At 40.9% G+C, this 18,414-nt stretch overlaps 1 protein-coding gene across 4 annotated transcripts in view; it reads right to left on the bottom strand.

Moving 5' to 3' along the window:
• The window catches only part of LOC132824449 (receptor-type tyrosine-protein phosphatase delta-like), a 588,252-nt gene that overhangs the window by 92,258 nt on the left and 477,580 nt on the right, over nucleotides 1–18,414 (bottom strand). The window lies entirely within an intron of this gene.

The raw sequence follows: 18,414 nt of genomic DNA, 5'->3' as shown, positions 1-18,414 counted from the left end.
ACTAACACGTCTAGGAATGGGAGTTGGCTATCCTTTTCCTCTTCTCGTGTGAATCGGATTCCTGTGAGTGTGGCGTTGATGATTCGGTGTGTTTCTATAACGGAGAATTCACCACAAGGGTACACAGGAAACCAACACACACAGACCAAGTCTTAAACTATGAAAGTAACCACCCCAACACACACAAACGAAGCTGCATCAGGACACTATTCAAAAGGGCCACAACACACTGCAGTACACCAGAACTGCGAAAAGAGGAAGAGGAACATCTATACAAGGTATTCGCCAAAAACGGATACCCACGCAACTTTATCACCAGATGCCTAAGAGATAGACTGAGGAACGAGGACATGCCACAACCAAAAGGAATAGCCACTCTACCATACGTCAGGAGCGTCTCAGAACTGACAGCCAGACTACTGCGATCCTTAGGACTCATAACAGCACAGAAGCCAACATCCACGCTCAGACAACAACTCACTAGAACAAAGGACCCAATACCCAGCATGAGCCAAACTAACGTAGTTTATAAAATACCATGCAAGGACTGCACAAAACACTATATAGGACAAACAGGAAGACAGCTAACAATCCGCGTCCATGAACATCAGCTAGCCACAAAACGACACGACCAGCTATCTCTAGTAGCCATACACTCAGACAACCAGCAACATGAATTTGACTGGGAAAACACCACTATCATAGGACAAGCCAGACAGAGAACAGCCAGAGAATTCCTAGAAGCATGGCATTCATCCCCAAACTCCATCAACAGATACATTGACCTGGACACCATATACAAACCACTACAGCTGAAACTGACACCCAAAAACGGCAAGAACATCCATCAACAGACACATCGACCTGGACCCCACATACAAATCACTGCAGCTGAAACTGACACCCGGAAGCGGCAAGAACAAACCAATATAAATACCGGAAGAAACATCAAAGCAGCGCTTCACACGAGGCTCCAACAGCACTGATGATGTTCCCTAGCCAGGAAACGAAACGTTTGCAGCAAAAACTTCCAGCTCGGCGAGCAGAACCACAACAACGGACACCCGAGCTACAAATCTTCAATCAGATTTTAATCACTGTTACAAGCTCTTCAGTTTACACATAGTTCGAACTTTTACATTCAGTCTCCAAATATTTAACTCAGTTTTGCTGGAAAGGGATGTTCTGGGTTTTGCAGACAAGTTGCTTTTCACTAAAAGCAAGGTTGAGATGGGCTCTATTCACTCACGTATATAACTTCTTTTTGACCCTTTTCCTATTGTTCATCTTCCACATGGCTTGATTACATAATTTCTACTGCCCTGACTTTTATAGTTGAAATAGCTACATCATAAATGTGATGGTATTAAAATATGATACACGTTTTGGGAGGCAAATCTAGATAATGCTTTTTTTCCAGATGTAAATACAGCTAAAGCAAAGGAGAATGAGCAATTTTTGCCCTGATATTTCAAGGTTGGTTCTTCTGGATACTATTAAATTGTTAACTGTTCAATTGGAGCAACTATTGCCAATTACAAACTAATATCTAATGTTACCTAACAAATGAGTAAGGATTCTCGTGCCAAAGCGGTAGTGTCTGTGTCTTTGAGCCAGTATACCTGGGTTCAAGTCTCACCTGCTCTAGATGAGCCATAATATTTCTGAATTGGTTAATTAGAAACAAAAATTAATAAATGAGTATGTTGATGGATCCATGTTTTACAGACCATTGGAGGGTGACTGGAGGCAGTAGTGGCTCAATCCCCGGCCTCAAGTGTGCTGACACATCTGTGAAATACGTTTAGGGAGAGATGAATTTGGCAACAGAGGTTGCACCTCCCAAACCTGTGTTCTCATCATGAGTTGCGCTCATGATGCTTGCTTCTGTGGAATTATTTCAATTGTAGCTATGGAACTCAGGTTACCAGGGAATTGCTGTCAGAGGTAAGAACCTGCCATTAAATCCTTAAATCAAAGGAGCTTGAATCTACCTTGGAAAGACTGGAGCTTTGAATGACAATTTGGTGGAAATGGGTGTTGTATACACTGAATAGATGGTTGATATGTCATGAGATCAATCTTTATGTATCTGCTGATTAATGTATCATTTACAAATTTATATTGGTCATGGTTTTTGGAACTTTAGACACAGGAACAGGAGTAGGCCCATATGCTCTTTGAGCCTCCTCCACCACTCAATGAGATCATGGATGATATGCTAATGGCATCAAACCCACTTTTCTGTCCATTCCCATAGCTCTCAAATTCCTTTGTTGACCAAACAGCTATCTAATTCAATCTTGAATATGTTCCAGAACCCGGTTTCCATAGTTGCGGAATTGTCTTTCCCAAAAAAACAGATTAATAACCCTAAGGGAGGAAAACAAACCTACACTCCTCTCCTGTTTTAAAGGCAATTTTTCTATATAAATCACACTTAGTCTATGTTGACTTTGGTTTAAGTGTTGAAGCAAAACAAATGAAAAAAACTGAAATCATGTCCTTTGTTTCAGACTAGAGTCAAGTAGTAAATCTTGTTCTTTCGGTTTGATTCAATACCAATTTATAACCTGTTATTTTATTGCAAGAGTTTTCCCTTCCATTAGAGTCTCCTTTGAAACTCCCAATAGGCCTTCCAAAAGTTCATTATATAGAAAGGGTAACTTACATCTTGAGTGGGAGTTGAAAGGCATTGAATATACTGGAGAACAGACTCAAAGTTTTGATTGGCCTACTTCTGTTCCTACGTCTTATGGCCTACTATCCAATTTTCCTTTGCAGTGAAATTTAGAAAAGAAAATCCCAATGTGATAGTTGCAGTTTCTCACTGCAGAGTTCAGTTGAAATGGTCTCTGCTGAATCAAACTTAAAATTCACATTTACTACTTTCTCCCAGACATAAAATGAAGAATGCATAAGCAACACTGCACAATTGGGAGTTACTGGTTTTTCTCCTTTCATAAACTGGAACCATAGAATGGGTTCTGAGGAAGGGTCACCGGACTCAAGACACTAACTTTGATTTCTCTTCACAGATGCTGCTGGAGTTGCTGGGTTTTACTTTGAGTCACATTTTATGATAACAGAAATGCAGCAAAATTCACTGAACTGACAGAAAAATCACACAAAGGAGAACTCAATTTGTCCAAAGTTTTAGTGAATAGGTGAGCATGGTGGAATCTTTCAGTCCCTTCATAGCATCTTGAAATATAAGGGATATTCAAATGTGTGATATTAGGACTGGAAACTCATTAGAAATGGGATATTGCTGGAGGATTGGCAGACTACTAATATTAATTCAAATAATTGAAAAGTTAAACAAGAACATACGCCAAGGAATTACAGATGAATTAATTTAGGTGGTAGGTAAGGGAATGGAATACTTACTTGAAAACATCATATAAAAACATTCAGAAATAGAAAATGTAATAAACCAGAATTGGCCTGGCTATAAAAGTGGAAGGTCATGCTTGAACACTGTCATTGGATTTATTGACCACATAACAGAACACGTCGTGAAGAGTGAAGTAGAGGCAGCAATGTATTTGGAATTACAACAGGCTTCTGTTAATATATCAAATAATAGATTAATGCCTGACATCTGAGAATGCAGAGTTGGGAACAAGTAGCAGAATGGAGAGCAAACTGGTTAGGTACAGAAAAAAAGAGGCGGAGGAGAGGAGTTTCTGCACCATTAGGTCAATGCTGAACAGAAAATCAAGGAGTTTCGATGGCACATTTAGTACAAACTGGGCATGCACTACCTTCTCATGTTTTTTAAAAGATGCTGTGCTTGAAGTTGGTATCACCTACTCTCTGGATACAAGTGGAATTAATCACCATGGCTAGTTTCCAGTGACTGTGCCCAGCCGTGGACCTTCAGGGAGAGTCCTTACATGAAACATGTTTTTTAAGAATTAGGGACAGTCACCAACAGATTTTAAAAGCTTTTCAGGATTTGGTTTCAAATTTAGTAGCAAACTATATAATGCAAACCAATGTGGTGTCAGATACATGAAATCAAGTCACTGAGAGGGTGAAGTAAACACATATTAAAATGATTAATTTTAAAATAAATGCGTTTGCAGCAGGTAATCACTCTTAAAGATGTAAAGGGATATTTTTAATGTAACTTTTTAATAGAAAATATTTATATCAATTATATAGATTTTATGGCTGGCAATTACCAAATTAGTTTGAGCAAAAAGTTGAGCAAAATAAAAGCTTCTGAAACCAGACTAATTCAGAGTGTAATTTACCCTAAGTTCACTGACTATACTAAAAGCTGAAAATCTTGTTCCTTTACTCAGACAGGCAATATTTATTAAGTACTAACATTCCACAAGGATTGGTGCTGGGACAAATTGTTCACATTTGCATAAACTATTTCGTTTTGTGAATTGTGAAACTAATTTCAAAACTTGCAGATGATATTAAATTCTAAAGAGTGTATTTAGTATAGGAGGAGGACAAAATAGTTCAGTTAAAAGTATGTCTAAATGACCAATGGACCTCACTCCGGGTATGTGAGAGGTGGTACAACTTCGTAGGAACAATAATTACGCCTTGGAAAGTGCATGCCTAATCGAAGAATGATTTAGAGGTGCACATACAGAGATCACGAAAAGTGGTAACATGGATCAACAAGGTTATATACAAAAAAACCAAAATGTTTGCCTTCACTTTCAGATGAATGGAATTGGAAAGTCCAGATATCACTGCAATTTTATTGTCAGACATTTAGTTGTGATGTCATCAGCAGCGTCTGTTTATTACAGAAGCAAATTATGTTGTGACTCTTCAATTCAGACGCAACATTTGCATTCCATGTCTTTTGTTTCCTGATTAATCATGTAGAGTGTAATGGCTCCCTGTATTGCTCAATTGAATTTTTTCAAGTTAAAGGCTGGATTCTATGTTGCTTGAGACAAAGAAACTGGGAGGATATCACCGTGATGATCACTAGCACTGGTCCACTGTTTTGGAGGCTTCAGTCTAGGAGGGTGCAGATGTTAGTAATGAACAGTTGTGTGTTTCACAAGACTTGAAATCTCTGTCTGTATACTCTAGGTAACACCAACATCTCGGTGTATCTCTTGGTGCCTGTTGAATAGCAAGTAGCTGCAAAGAAGACAGCTTGTGCTAACCTCTAGTGCTATCGGCATCAATACTTCACTTGTTCCTTCTCAGAAGGTGGGGCTGCCTAAACTGATGGAGTGAAGACCAAATCGGCAAAGAGGTTTCCAACCTTTTTGGAAATAATCTGGGAAGTGGTGAAATCAGGGTCTCAGAACAGGCACTAAGAACACAGCCATTTCCAAATGGTAGGACAACAAGCTATGTACTTTCAAGAGTGGAAGACTTTCCCACCTGTAAAGCTCATTGATGAATCATCACCTGCTGTGTCCTCACTTTTGTCAATCCTGGCAAATTCCACAGGTGCAGGCTGTTACACCCAGATTTTGGATTAAATCCATAATTTCATTCTCTTCATTCTTTCATGGGGCGTGGGCACTGCTGGCAAGGCCAATCTTCCTTGCCCATTCTTAGTTGCCCTTGAACTGGTTGGCTCTCTTGGCCTTTTCAGAGGCAACTCAAAGACAAGCACATTGCTGTGGGTCTGGAGTCACATGTAGGCCAGTCCAGCTGAGGATAGCAGATTACCTTCCCAGAAGAACATTAATGAATCAAACGGGTTTAAATTTTATGATATACCACGGTGGGATTCAAATCGATGTCTAATTATTTGATCCATTAAATTACTTATCATAGAACTCTCATTCACCTCCAAGTGTGCCCCACTAAATTCCAGAAACTTTAATGTACTAATATTTTTCAGGGATTAAACTCCCTTCACATTCAAATTCAGTTCTCTTTGTGAGTTAACATGCTATAAGTTACATTCAACTTGTGTATGACCCTCAGTTAGAGGACACTTTGAATACTGAGTAATTCTGATCTCCAAATTACTCAAAGATTTTAGAAGCACTGGAGAAAGGGCAAAAAAAATCATAAGAATGGTACCAGAATGTAAATGTTACACCTATCAGGAAAAGGTGAGAAAGCTGTGGCTCTTCCTCGAGAAAAATGAAGACCGGTGGCGTGATCTTCCAGATGGTGAAAGAGTATCATCGGGCAATCTGTGAGAGAATGTTTCCACTCTTTGAGACTCAGAATCATAGAACATAAATATAAGATATGAAGATGTGGGCGGCATGGTGGCACAGTGGGCGGCATGGTGGCACAGTGGTTAGCACTGCTGCCTCACAGCACCTGAGACCCGGGTTCAATTCCCGACTCAGGCGACAGACTGTGTGGAGTTTGCACGTTCTCCCCGTGTCTGCGTGGGTTTTCTCCGGATGCTCCGGTTTCCTCCCACATTCCAAAGATGTGCAGGTCAGGTGAATTGGCCATGCTAAATTGCCCGTAGTGTTAGGTAAGGGGTAAATGTAGGGGTATGGGTGGGTTGCGCTTCGGCGGGTCGGTGTGGACTTGTTGGGCCGAAGGGCCTGTTTCCACACTGTAAGTAATCTAATCTAATCTAAAAAACCCCTCAACATGAATTCAGGAAAAAATATTTTCTTAGTGAGTAGTTTCATTATGGAAATTCTGACCTCAAGGCATAGTTGAATTGATGAATAATGATGCATTTAAGAGGAAGCAGGGGAAAAGAAACAGGATTGTGTTAAGCAAAGAAAGGTGAGAGGAGGTGACTGTGGAGTACTAGTGTGCACCATTAGGACAAAGATCTGTTTCTGTGCTGCAAATACCAGTCCAGCTTGGTAAAACTGAGATTCAACCTCAATTTTTCCTTGGTCTTAATCTCCATTGTTGCAGCTTCACTGGCAGTTACTGTGGATTCATTCATATCCATTCATACATGGAAAATGTCCATGCGCACTTTGTTTGACATTATGATAAAATTTGTGAACTGTTGGAAAAAGGTGTGAGAGCAGAGTTCTGGGGAACTTAAACTTCTGTTACTTCCCGCAGTTCTTAACAGTTAACAAAAACTGTTCTTAACAAAAAGGATCAAAAATTGTAGGTCAAATCACTCGAAATAATCCTGAGACAACCCACTGCAGACAATCATACACAGCTGGAAAGGAAAGAGAACGAGATAGGTTGTCTGCCCAGTTTTTGAAAAGGGGAAAGCTGCATGTCACAGGTGGAGATGAACCAACGAAATTGCTAAAAGTAAAAGTTCTGCTTTCCCAGATCAGACTGGAACTCCTTTAAACTGCCATCACCTACTGCTGACCTGTGTAACTCCCTTTACTGCTGTTGTCGGTGGTGGAGAGAGTGGAGGTTTATGAGTGGGTGCCTATCAAGTGGGTTGCTTTGTCCTGAATGGTGTCAAGTTTCTTCAGTATTATTGGAGCTGCACCCATCCAGATAAGTGGGGAGCATTCCATCACACTTTTGACTTGTGCTGTGTAGTCGGTGGATAGGCTTTGGGGAGTCAGGAGGTGAGTTACTTGCTGTAGTATTCCTAGCCTTTGACCTGCTCTTGTAGTCACTAAACTTATGTTGTGATTCCAGTTGTGTTTCTGGTCAATGGAACCAGGGTCAGTGATGGTAATACCATCTGAATGTCAAAGAATAATGGTTAGATTGTGTCTTATTGATCATTGCCTGGTATTTGTGTGGGGTCAGGATCTCAAATAATAACCAATCCACTACTGTATTTGATAAACAAATGAAAACATTTTAATACTGTACTATAGCTATTATAATATCAAAATCGACACAGATGTGATTCATAGTAGCAGCTATCATACAGTCATTCAGCATGGAAATAGACCCTATGATCCAACTAATCCATGCCAACTAACTAAACTAAACCAGTCCCATCTGCCTGCATTTGGCTGATATCCCTCCAAAACTTTTCTATTTATGTACTTATTCAAATGTCTTTTGAACGTTGTAACTGTACCTGTATCCACAAATGCTTCTGGCAGACCATTCCACACATTAAGCACTGTGTAAAATAAGTTATCCCTTGACTTTTCAAAATCTCCTCTCATTTTAAAAATCTGCCTGTACTTTTGAATTCCCCACTTTAGGGAATTCACCTTATCTATGGTCCTCATGATTTTATGTATCTCTGTACCCACCAACCTTCTATACTCCAGTAAAAAATATCTCAGTCTTTCCAGCTATTTTTATATCTCAAACCTTCCATTCTTGGCAACATCCTGGTAAACCTTTTCTGAACTTTTACCAGTTTAATAATATCCTTCTGATAACAGGACAATGAGAGTGGCACACAGTACTCCAGAAGAGGCCTTAACATGAGGTCCCAATTCCTGAGCAATGAAGGCAAACATGCTAACTGCCTTCTTAACCACCCTGACTGTTATGCAAATTTTGAGGAATTATGTGCCTGGACCCCTCTTTGTTCTACAATACTACCCAGGGCCCGATCATTAATTATATAAGTCCTGCCCTTGTTTGTTTTATCAAAATGTTATACCTCGCATTTATCCAAATTAAACTCCATCTGCCACTCGTCAGCCCACTGATCCAACTGATCAAGATCTCTTTGTAATTTTAGATAATCTTCTTCACTGTCCATTATACCACCAATTGTGGTGTCATCTGCAAACTTACTAACCATGCCTCCTGTATTCTCATACAAATTATTTATATACATGACAAGCAAAAGTGGACCCAGTACCAATCCCTTGGAACACCACTGGTCACAGGCCTCCAGTCTGATAAACAACCCTCCACCACCACCATCTGTCTCCTACCATAAAGCCAATTTTGTATCCAATTGGTAAGTATACCCTGAATCTCATGTGATCTAACTTTACTAATTAGTTTACCAAGCGGAACCTGATCAAAGGCTTTACTAAAGTCTAAGGAAATAATGTACTGCTCTGCCCTCATGAATCCTTTTGGCTCCTTCTCAAAAACTCCATCAAGTTTATGAGATATGATTTCCCTTGCACAAAACCACGCTGACTATCCCTAATCATTCCATCTAGAAATTAAACGTACTGGGAGGATTCACTTAGTCAGGCAGAATCAGTTAAGAGAGGAAGTGAGGGATAATGTTTGAAATTGATTATCTTTTAGTATCCCTGTCAGTACAAACCTCTCTGTTATCTGGTGTGACTCTTTGTTACAGTAACAACTTTTATTATTCAAGTTCTCTCATTGTCATGACACTATTGTCACTCACAGTTATCACTTTAATATCACAAAGATTTAATCTTCTCTTGTCTTCAGGTAATCATGGACTTTTTTCTGCTTCTCCCCAATCACGTTTGTGCTCCCTCTGTTTTTCTTAAGTGCTGTACACTTACGCAATCTCCTTGTACCAATAATCCTAACTTCACCTTGCCACAGATGGAGCTAATCTGCTGGGGGAATCCTGCATTTTCTGTCTCTACTACAAATTTTGTGTCACCAAAGTTTTCCTTATTGAACCTCAAGGCTGCTGGATTAGAACTTCAAGACAAAACAAAACCTGAGAACATTGGAAATTTTAAATAGACACAGAAAATGTTGCAAATGAACAGCAAACTGACCAGCATCTGGGAACCTGTTTTCTTCACAAATGCTGCGTACGCAGCCCCATCATGTTGTGGTTTTGAAATTTGGGTCCACAAATAATGCTTCATTCAACATCACAGCTGCACTTTTGGCACATATGCATTAAAAAAATTGGTCAGGTTGCAGGCCCACTTTCTTTCCACCCACCCCTGAATCCATCCCTATAATATAGAAAGCACTGGGATCAACAGCTCACCCATCATTTTGTTGCAAACAAGAGGTAGACATGAAGTTTATACTTCTCCTTCTCTATTTGCAAGCAAAGATTTTTATTAGTTTTTCTCTGCTTTTCTTTCTTCTTTGGCTGACAGCAAGGAATCAGAAAGGTGTGCTGCCTCCCTGGCGCCAGCATCAAGGATATCTCAGAAAGATTGCAGCATATTCTCAAAGGGGAGTGGGAACAGCAGGAGATCACTGTATACAGTGGAACTAACAACACAGGAAGGAAAAAGGATGAGATTCTGAAGGGAGAATATAGGAAATTAGACAGGAATTTAAAAAAGAGATCCTCAAGGGTAGTAATATCTGGATTACTCTTGGTGCTACAAGCAAGTGAGAGTAGAAACAGTACGATACAACAGATGACTGTGGCTGAGGAGGTGGTGCAGGGGAGAAGGGTTCACATTCGAATCTCTTCTGGGGTAGAAGTGAGCTGTATAAGAAGGATGGATTTCACTTGAATTGGAAGGGGACTAACATGCTGGCAGGGAGATTTGCAAGAACTGCTTGGGAGGATTTAAACTAGTATGGTGGGGAGAGTGGGACCCATGGAGATAGTGAGGAAAGAGATATGAGAATGGTACAGTTGGGAAAAGGAACAAGTCGAATAGTCAGGGCAGGCAGGATCACAGCAGAGAATGAAGTAGGACTGATAAATGCAGTTTAATTTATTTCAATGCAAAAGGCCGAACAGGGAAGGCAGATAAATTCATGGCATGGTTAGGAATATGGGAATGGGATATCATAGCAATTATAGAGATGCAGCTCAGGGATGGACAGGGCTGGCAGCTTCATATTCCAGGATACAAATGCTATAGGAAGGATAGAAAAGGGAGCAAGAGTCAAGGGGGAGTGTCGTTTCTTTCATAAGGGATAACATTACAGTTGTACTTAGGGAGGATATTCCTGAGAATACATCCACGGAAGTTATTTGGGTGGAACTGAGAAATAAGAAAGGCATGATCACCTTGTTGAGAATGTACTATAGACTCCCCAATAGTCAGCGGAAAGTTGAGAAACAAATTTGTAAGGAGATCCATTTACCCGTAAGAATAATGGGGTGGCAAAGGTAGAGAATTCTAACTTTCAAACATATACTGGGACTGCTATAGTATTATGGGTTTAGATTGAGAGGAATTTGTTAAGTGTGCACAAGAAAATTTTCTGATTCAATATGTGGATTTACCTACAAGAGAAGATGCAAAACTTGACCTACTCTTGGGAAATGAGGCAGGGCAAGTAACTGAGGTGTCAGTGGGGGGAGCACTGTGGGGCCAGCAACCATAAATCTATTAGTTTTAAAACAGTGATGGAAACAGATAGACAGAACCTAAACATTGAAATTCTAAATTGGAGGATGGCCAATTTCAATGTTATTAGGCAAGAACTTTCAAAAGTTGATTGGAGGCTGATGGTCACAGGTAAAGGAATGGCTGGAAAATGGGAATCCTTCAAAAATGAGATAAGGAGAGTCTAGAGATTGTGCGTTCCCATTAGTGTGAAAGGCAAGACTAGAAAGTGCAGGGAATGCTGGATGACTAGAGAAACTGAAATATTGATTAAGAAACAAAAGGAAGCATTTGTCAGGCACAGACAGCAGAGATCGAGTGAATACTTGGAAGAGTATAAAGGCAGTAGAATATACTTAAGAGGGAAAATCAGGAGGGTAAAAAGAGGACATAAGATAGCTTTGGCAAACAGGGTTAAGGAGAATCTAAAAGGATTTTACAAATACGTTAAGGACAAAAGGGTAACCAGGGAGAGAATAGGACCTCTCAAAGATCAGCAAGGCAGCCTTTGTGTGAAACCGCAGGAGATTGGAGAGATACTAAATGAGTATTTTGTATCAGTGTTTACCATGGAGATGGATATGGAACATATCGAATGTGGGGAAATATATGGTGACATCGGGAAAAATGCCCATATTACAGAGGAGGAGGTGCTAGATGTCTTGAAATGCATAAAGGTGGTTAAATCCCCAGGTCTTGATCAGATGTACTCTAGAACTCCGTGGGAAGCTAGGGAAATGATTGCTGGGCATCTTGCTGAGATATTTAGATCATTAATAGTCACAAGTGAGTTGTTGGAAGACTGGACATTGGCTAACTTATTTAGGAAAGATGGTAAGGAAAAACCAGGGATCAGTAGAGTGGTGAGACTGACATTGGTTGTGGGCAAGTTGTTGGAAGGAATCCTGAAGGACCAGATTTAAATATATTTGGATAGGCAAGGACTGATTAGGGATAGTCAACATGGCTTTGTGTGTGGGAATCATGTCTCACTAATTTAGTTGATTTCTTTGAAGGGAATTGATGAAGGCAGAGCGGTGGATGTGATTTACATGGATTTCAGTAGGGCGTTTGACAAGGTTTCTCATGGTAGACTGGTTAGCAAGGTTAGATCTCAAGGAATACAGGGAGAACTAATCATTTGGATTCAGAACTGGCTCAAAATTAGAAGACAGAGGGTGGTGGAGGGTTGCTTTTCAGACTGGAGGCCTGTGACCAGTGGTGTGCCACAAGGATCGGTGCTGGGTCCACTGCTTTTTGACATTTATATAAATGATTTGGATGGGAACATAGGAGGGATAATTAGAAGATTTGCAGATGATACCAAAATTAGAGGTGTAGCTGACAGCGAAAGGTTACCTCAGGGTAAAACAGGATCTTGATCAGATGGGCCAATGGGCCAAAGTGTGACAGATGGAGTTTAATTAGGATAAAGGTGAGGTGCTGCATTTTAGAAAGGCAAATCAGGACACAACTTACACACTTACTGGTAAGGTCCTGGGGAGTGCTGCTGAACAAAGAGACCTTGGAATTCAGGTTCATAGTTCTTTGAAAGTGGGGTCACAGTTAGATAGGATAGTGAAAAAGGTATTTTGTTTGCTTTCCTTTATTAGCTACAGCATTGAGTCTAGGAGTTGGGACTTCATGTTGTGGCTGTACAGACCATTGGTTCGGCCTCTTTTGGAATATTGTGTGCAGTTCTGGTCTCCCTCCAATTGGAAACATGTTGTGAAGCTTGAAAGGGTTCAGAAAGGATTTACAAGGATGTTGCCAGGGCTGGAGGGTCTGAGCTAAGGGGAGAGACTGAATAGGGTGGGGCCGATTTCCCTGGAGCGTCAGATGCTGAGGGTAAACCTTACTGCGGTTTATAAGATCATGAGGGGCCTGGATAGAGTAAATACACAAAGTCTTTTCCCTGGGGTGGGGGAATCCAGAACTAGAGGGTACAGGTTTAGGATGATAGGAAAAAGATATAAAAGGGACGTAAGGGGCAACCTTTTCATGCACAGGGTGGTGCATGTATGGCTGCCAGAGAAAGTGGTGGAGGCTGATGCCTTTTAAATATTGTAATTGTATCTGGATCAATATATCAATAAGAAAGGTTTAGAGGGATATGGCTCAGGTGCTGGCAAATGAGACTAGATTAATTTAGGATATCTGGTCGGCATGGATGAATTGAATCGAAAGGTCTGTTTCCATGCTGTACATCTCTATGACTCTATTTTGAAAGAAGTTCTAGAGTGTTGTTTGTACTGAAGAATCGACTCCAGCCTCAGCTCAGCCAAGAAATCCTACTTTCAGCTGAAAAGTAGATCAGCCACACTGTTAAGGCCTGCAACAAACTCCCTTTAAAACAAAGTATTGTTTATTCATGCATTTAAACCTGCAGGGTAATTGTTGCAATAGCGGGGCACATAAATTCATACAATGAAAGTAGACTAAAGAAAGAGCAGGGATGTAAGTTGGCATACTTTAAAACTCAAAGTTATCAACATTATTTCATATGATTTTGGACTGAGTCCTTAAAGTCTGTATTGCAGAATCCCTTCTCGTAGTCGTTCCAGTGATAACAGTGTGGCTGATCTACTTTTCAGGTAAAGTAGATTTCTTCTGGGCACCCAATTTGAGAAAGATTAAGAAGAAAGGCAGGCTTAGCTGAGCCTGGAGGCAATTCTTCTGTTCGGTGAATTTTGTGGGTTACACTGGGCTAACTCTCTCCAGATTGCTACGTTAACAGTTGACTTGATTTTTTTTACAAGACCATTGCTCACAGTACACTAGCTCTCTTTCGATTACATCAAGGTAGTCTTGAAGTTACAGCACTCATGAATGGTCACTCTGATTTGTGGGCAATTTCTGTGCTTTTGGCCCTGACAGTTGTCCATTGTATCAGGTAAATTGTGCCATTAGTGTCAGTTCGGCCATATTGAATTTCAATTGACCCCTCCTTCATCTGGGACTAGCTGTGGAGATATGGGATTTACAGATCTTTCACATGACATCACTTCTATTCTTACACATTTTTGTTTTGCGAGAGAATGAGAGGTCTGTATTCATTCTCTTATTCTCACTTGAAAGTGAAATTCACAGTTAGCAAGTGAAATGTCAGTTCACTGTTGCATTCTGAGGTGTTAACTCTCAGGACAAGGCTTTAGTGGTTATACGATTCTGTCTTGCAATAGGACTGATTTCTCTGTTAAAGTGCTGTGAGAAATAATTCCAGCAGAACAATCTGCCCTTGATCTGTTTGCATTTTCTTTGAAAATCATCAAAGTGTTGTGGTCTGAGTATGGCAGGATGTTTTTCAACTTCTGTTAAAATCTCTTACCGTTCTTTTGGCCACACCATCTCTCATTTTATTTCTGATGCTATCAATGACCAGCTCATACAGTCACACTTCAGAATGACAGGATCCAGCTAACACCTAGTTTCCTAATTTCTGGAAGGTTGCTGGGAATGTTTATATCTAAGCACATGACCTTACACTGGCATCGGTCGTCTGGGATAACAAAAGCAGAGATATGTCTCACTCTGGGGGATCAAGTGTTTTTCATACGAAGGAGTAATAAGAGCAAGCTCATACTGGACAAAAGGAGGGGTCACTGAAACTTATTATGGCTCAACTGGCACCTGATGGCAATATTTATGTTCCGGGTCTGTCAGCCTAGCAGGCAAGTGTGCTACTTGGGTAGATTTTAATTTCCCCTGTCAACCGACTCATCCTGCATATCTTTAGATGTGTTCTCCCTGTCAGACACATTCAGTTCAGTGGGCTGTTGGTTTAATTCTGTTTTAGTTGTATTTCCATTCCTGTTGGAACAGTCCTAAGTGTGATGGAGTATCTGAGGTAATATCCTTTCTTTCTGTTCCTTTGAGGTGGGGTTTGTCCCCATCCTGGCCTATAACCTTGGAAACACTCCTGCACTCGTTTTTTTTTGTGCAGCTAATGCTGCCATACCCTGTGGCTATTCAACTGGGAAAGAATCCCTCTCACCATTTTTATGCCAATCTTGTATATTCCCTGTTCTCCCTTTACAAGCGGAGAGGTGGTGCGGCTCACCAGACCTCTTGCTTGTCCAGCAGAGGTGCAGACTCCTGTTTTCCTACGCCGAAGGAGGCATTGCCTTTATTTCTGCAGCTTTGTCTGGTCTCCCTCAAATTGTGGAAGGAGGATTTAAGTTAGGAATCCTTCTTAGTAGCGATATGGGCTCCCTTGCTCTGAAATGTTCTGGTTGAATATGGGATTTGTGCATGTTACCATTGATTCCTGAGAAGGAGGATTACACTAACCTTATTTGGGCTGTCTCTTTCTCAAAACTGCCACTCCCACCTCAGCCTTTGGCTCCTCAATTAAGTAATGACCACTGGTTTTGGATGCTTGGGAATTACCAGTAGGGCTTGAATGGCCATTTGGATGGTTGCAAGCATCTAAACTGGTTTTGCTTCCAGGACAGGTCAGTCAGCTATTGCAGGGATGAGTTGGTTCTAATTTAGTTTCCTTGTCCTTTGAAACACCTTGGCCTATCTGCGACTGTCTAGTTTTGACTGCTATGTGGCTTTCATTTTATTCTTCATGGGCACTGCCCATGACTCCTCATTTAATTCAATTTGTTGTTCACTGCTTTACTTCCTCTGAAGCCTACAGGTCCTTCATGATCTTTTTACTGTCCTGACTTCAGCCTTCTTGAAACTAAATAGCTTCTCTTGAATTACATCATCCCACACAGATTTTCCAGTCTGCTAAAAGGCATCAAACTTTTCTCTGCAAAGCTTTGCTAAAAAAATGTTTAGTTTATACAGCCTTTATGGACAGTCTCACTGGGTGTTATACTTACTTTTTTTGACTCTATATGCTCTTTGCTAGCCTTTTTAATTGCTTTTTTATCTTAACTGCCTTTACTCCACAGGTTCCAATGTTGCCTTCCGTATTGCCTATCATTTCCTCTCTATTTTTCCAATATGTATGGAGTTCAGAGTTTCGGACCTCTTTAAACCTTAGTGGCAGAACATTTCTGGTTCCCTTCTATTTCTCCAGTCTCTTTGGACTGCTCTACATTCTGCAGGAACTGTGCTCAACACTTTACCAAACCATTTCCCAGTGATAAAGGGAAATTCATTTTGATCTCTTTTTGGGCTTCTAGCTTCATCTCCAGTATCATTTTGCTTAAAGGTTCATTCTCTCTCCTCTTTCATCTCTCTCTCATTCCTAAAATGGTCCCCCTTTCTTTCACTCACCTCAAACTCCAGCCATCAGTTCTTCTTTACCAGCTCGATCATCATTTATTTTTGGCAAGGGAAATTTCCTCATTAGAATACCCTAATCTGACTGTGCTGCAAATAAGCATCTGAAGTGATTCTGGTCTTTTTATTTTGCTATTTACTTTTATTTGCATTCCCCTAGCTCCAACTTCCAGGTGCCCTGTGCTTAGAGAAAAAAATGTTTTCTTCATTAAAGATTCTTTTCTTACATCTTAAAACTAAAATGTGAGTAACATTTCACTCTAGTGGATCAAGGGAATTTTTTTTTAAGGATAATGCGAGTCATGGAGATTTCCCTTTTGGCTTCCATGTGTTTTCTTGCATTATTCACTTAAAACTTGTTTTTGAGATTTGGACTCAAAATTTTGATTTTGAGATTTTGGTCAGATTTTTGTGTAGTGCATTAAAAGTGTGTTCAATCCCAGACCTGCACTCCAATTTCTGTTTTGGACACGATGGAGAGGTGAACCAAATTAGTTGATTTTCTTAATTTCTTTTGAGGTATGTTTCATTTTTCTTATTTTTCTTTTCCCTTTTGAAAGAGACTGTGGGAGGTGCCCTACTAATCTTCTGTTTGTGAAGATCAATTTTTGCATAATTGACAAAATGTTGTCCTTAGCGTTAAAAAAAAATGGTTAATTCATGCGTTCCATCCTGGGGGATGATAGTTGCAACACATACATAAGCATAGACAGAAGATAAAAGGGGAAGGAAGGAAAGACATTACACTTAAACAGCACACACTGAGTCCACATATCACACCAATGTGGGATTTCTTCTAGACATTAGATTTCAGAATGGTTCAAATTCAAGGCAGACTCATCTGAACATGGAGTCAGGTCTTCTGAAGAGAGAATCTTGCAGGCAGTGATGTTAAGGATTCTTTTTCAAACAAACTGTGATGCTCATACTGTACAAGGTTTCACTTGATTAAAGCAAGGCACAAGAGTCCAGTGTTGCTATGAATGGCTTTTGACTGCATTGCTCACACAGAAAAAGTACAAGATTCCAAAAGATCACAGCTTGAGTTCTATCCTATCTAAAAATTGTGGTCAAATGGTATCATATAACCAACCAGCAGTCATGTTTAAGTCTAGCAAAGTTCAGTTGAAAATATCTGAGAAAGTGTAGTTTTAGAATTATTTATGATCTCCCTCCTCTGTGGGCATCACAACATATAAATAAATAATTAAGGGACAACTGGCTATCACATTATCCTGCCTTTGCTGTAATTGGTTGCTGGGTAGACACGCAGGAGGCTGGAAGAACACAGCAAGCCAGGCAGCAATAGGAGGCAGTGGAGTCAATGTTTCGGGTGTAACCCTTCTTCAGGACTGGGGATGGATGTAAGGGGAGCTGCAGATAAAGGGGCTCGGGGAGACAGAGTGGTGAGGTGGGGATCGGTGAACACAGACAGAGGGCATGATCTGGTTGGTTGATGGGAGGAATGAATCTGGTTGGTGGCTAGAAGCAAGGGTCAATGAGAGGAATGGAAGGGAGTGGGAGGGGCCTTGAAAGGGAGTCGGGCAATGGGAAGGGAGGTAATTTGAAATTGAAGAAGTCAATGTTGAGTCCTCCGGGCTGCAGGCCGCTCAGGCGTAACATGAAGTATGGTTCTTCTAATTTGTGGTTTGGTTCATTGTGGCAATGAAGGAGACCAAGGATGGTCATATCGGAGAGGGAGTGGGAAAGGGAATTAAAATGGGCAGTGACTGTGAGGTCAGGTCAACCCCTGCGGGCCCAGCTGAGATGCTCGGCAAAACTTTCCCTTAGTTTACGTTTGGTCTCCCTGATGTAGCGAAGACCACATCAGGAGCACCGGATACGGTAAACTAGGTTGGATGAGAGGCAGGAGAACCTCTGTCTTACCTGGAGGGACTGTTTGGGGCCCTGAGTGGAGGTGAGGGGGGGTGGTGTGTCGGCAGATTTTGCATCTTTTCTGTTTGCAGGGTAAGGGACCTCGGGGTTTGCAGAGGATTGGTGGGGAGAGTGGTGCAAAACAACGATTGGCAAGGGGAACAGTCCTTGCAGGAGGCAAGGAGGGGTGGGGAGGTTGCTGGACAACTGAATGAGAGTTAGC

The sequence above is a fragment of the Hemiscyllium ocellatum genome, chromosome 2 (assembly GCF_020745735.1).
Source record: "Hemiscyllium ocellatum isolate sHemOce1 chromosome 2, sHemOce1.pat.X.cur, whole genome shotgun sequence".
In the NCBI taxonomy this organism is placed as follows: Eukaryota; Metazoa; Chordata; class Chondrichthyes; order Orectolobiformes; family Hemiscylliidae; genus Hemiscyllium; species Hemiscyllium ocellatum.
Note: the sequence above shows the minus strand (reverse complement) of the source record. Positions and strands in the feature narration are given on the sequence as shown.